The 3,032-nt window shown below is 54.2% G+C and overlaps 1 long non-coding RNA gene across 1 annotated transcript in view; it reads right to left on the bottom strand.

The window, feature by feature from the left end:
- Window positions 1-454: 454 nt before the first annotated feature.
- Window positions 455-3,032, bottom strand: part of LOC144234638 (uncharacterized) — a 2,943-nt gene continuing 365 nt past the window's right edge. Inside the window, exons 2-3 of the long non-coding RNA XR_013336027.1 lie at window positions 2,503-2,657; window positions 455-1,634 (exon numbers count right to left, since the gene is read on the bottom strand). This is a non-coding gene — a long non-coding RNA (uncharacterized LOC144234638). The remainder of the gene's footprint in view (window positions 1,635-2,502; window positions 2,658-3,032) is intronic.

The raw sequence follows: 3,032 nt of genomic DNA on the forward strand, positions 1-3,032 counted from the left end.
AATATAGAGACCACACGAGGTGCACACGGTTCACAGCTAAATGGCAGGGATGGCCCAGCAGAGGAGACACCTGGGATAGACATCTGAAATTCAGGAGGTGGGTGGAGAGGAGCAAAGAGGTCTGGGGATCCCCGATTTTATTACTGGGGTTTTGTCAGTCAAGGGAAGAGGCACGGACTGCATTGTAGATCAAAGACAGTGGCGTCTGAAAATTAAGACCCCTTCTTCTCATCCCCTTTCTGCTGAGCAAGCTGGAACACATGACTTGCCTTCTCTATCTCCTTTTCTGCAAACAAATAATAGTTTCTACCTCACGGAGTTAGAGATCTTCATGTGCATCATTTGACTTGATCCTTGACTTCCATATCAATCTGTTAGCATTTATTATTATTAATAATATAAAGAGAGGCTATGGCGGTGGTTTGTGGAAATACAACCCAGCTTGAGCCTCGACAGTCTTCTTGTCTGCTAGGAAAGACATGACAACTTCTACAGGAAGTGAGTTCAGGTGATTTCAACTTTTTGAAACCACTTTCCATATTTTATTTGCTGACTTATTTGGTTGGGGAATATAAACCTCCAGCCACTCGAGAGAGGAAACCTCGGGGTGCTTCATTTACTTCAAAAGTCATTTTCTCCGTCTGCCACAAGAGGCAGGTCTTGGAAGGTTCTGGGTACGTGCACACTGGCATCGTGGGCCTACCAGGCGGGACAGCGCGGGGTTGGGGAATGGCCTGCCCTCTCATCCTGACCAGCCTCAGCCTGGGACCCCACTCCCTGGGGGTGGAGATCAGTCCTTCTATTTCTTCTCACAGCAAGACTTAGCAGAAGGGCTCAAAGCACTCAAGGCATGGTCTCTTCTCCATGATTAGCGGGGATGAGCTCAGCAAGGTTATTCAAAATCCATATTCTGCCCAAACTGCTGCTTAAGCCCTTTACTGGGATCGCTAATGGGTCTGGGTGCTGACTAATCCGAAGGCCTCCACCGCTTCCTGTGCCGGTGGGCATATCACAGAGAAGAGCGAAAACATTGCTGGCAAAAAGAAGGACGAGGAGAAAGCGGAGGTACAGATTAAACCTGTTTAGTCTATGAATAGTTGAGGGCTGACTCTATTTGAAAATTGGCTTTGACTTTGACAATGGTTCGGCCCCAGTGGGGACCCCGGAGACTCCATTCTAGCCTCTTCATGGTAACCACAGGGCCAAAAGCCAGGCATGCAAGGGACTTTCCTAAGCGGCCACAGCCATTGCTGTCATTACCCAGAGGGTGGCGCTTTAGGGGGCACGGTAGCCCCCTGTGTGGTCCCGCAGCCCCATCATCGTGAGTGGGGAAAGGCTCTGAGTCCAGGGCCCATGCAGCCCTCAACGACAGTGGTCTTCCACCAGTGAGGCCCACCGACATGGGGAGGGATGAGTGAGCTGGGCCTTTGGCTGAAAGGCCCTGAATTGTGGAGCCTCCGGAAAGGGCTCTGCTGCTTCCTTCGGTCGTCCTTTCAATCCTCTTTGCCAGACTCCGGTGGGAATTTGGATCCGGGCAGGAATGGTATGTGCCACAGGTAGGGACTCGCCGTCTGCTCGCGGTGTTGGCACGGAGCCGCCATTGTGAGTGAAACACACAGCGGGTCATGGGGCACCTGTGGGGGTGGCAAGGGGGTCTGTCCGAACGCTCGATCGGATTCTCTGACCAAGGACCGGTTACTCTTCCAGTCTGTAGTGTCACCTCGTGCGGCCAGAAAGAGGCAGTCATTGGTTTGCAGGCGGGCAGATGGGGCTCTCTCTGAGCTATGTGACCCTAACAAGTCCCTAAATGCCTGAGCTTCTGTTCCCTCTTCTGTGGAACAGAAGGGTGAAAATGTTCCCACTCAGGGTTGTCGAGAGGACTATGGAAGATGGACATTCCTATGCATCACCCCTGACAGACCTCAGCCGCTAAGGTTGTTTTCCCCCTCACGTCCCTGACAGTACCGCCGTCTGTGGTCTCTGGACGCGGGGACCGATCCCTTCTGAAGTGGGGTCCCCAGGAACAGGACCGCCTGTGGCAGTATGTTTTTCTGAATTCTGTGAATGGAGGCCCCCCCATATGTCTGAAATCTCGGGGACCTGTTTCCCTGAAGGACAAGAACACTGCGTCTGGAAAGGAGCCCCCCAAATGAGGGAAACCGTGGGAAGCAACAACGTTCCTTGGGGGACCCTCAGCTAACCCTGAAGGTCAAACCATAGTGGGGTTAAGAGAGGACTTTCCTCAGCCGGAGGGACCGCCAGGCCAAAGAGAGCTCAAGGGACCCTGAGGACAAAGAGGATTCATTCCAGTCTTTTCTTTGGTTGATTTGTGAAGAGCCTAGAGGGCGGCATAAACTTGATCGGAGAGGCGCTGAGGCAGGAGCAGGTGCACAGGGTGCGAGAGGTAAGGTCCTGGAGCCCCACCGACTATCGGGAGAAGAAGCTTTGAAGAGACAGTGATTGGGGACAGCAGTGAGGGTGTTTCTCACCTCGCTGATTTACCTGAATGTTTAATGCTTCCAGTCCTTCGGCTTTTGCTAGCTGAGGACCTCCGCTGCTTCTCGGAGGATAGAAAAGAGGATCTTACTGAGAAATATGTGGGACGGAGCCCTCGTCCGCTGGGGCTGCAGAGGGGCCATATCCAGAGCTGCCCTTGCCTGCAACGTGGTGTCACATAAGGAGTCGGGACCTCTCAGACTGTACCCGGTCCCTCCCCGCTCCATGAGGTGCTGGTGAGGAGGCAGCCCTGCCCTTCCCCTGGCGTCTGTCTCCCCAGAGCAGCCAAAGGAGATGAGCTCATTTCTAGAACCCGAGAGGCGGCTGTGACCCCAGATGCCAGTTACCGCTGGAGCCAGGCAGTTGAATCCCGGCAAGGCATCGTGCTGGCGCCAGGCCAGCCTCATCGGGCAAATGTGCTGACTCATCTCCCTCTTCCCAAACAAGCCCTGGGGGTTGGCATGTAGGGATCAGCACCGGGGAGTCTGAGGGCTGACGGCCTGGGCCACCTGGCAGGGACCAAGGCGGGGGGTGGG

The sequence above is a fragment of the Crocuta crocuta genome, unplaced genomic scaffold, assembly GCF_008692635.1.
Source record: "Crocuta crocuta isolate KB4526 unplaced genomic scaffold, BGI_CrCroc_1.0 scaffold180, whole genome shotgun sequence".
Taxonomy (NCBI): Eukaryota; Metazoa; Chordata; class Mammalia; order Carnivora; family Hyaenidae; genus Crocuta; species Crocuta crocuta.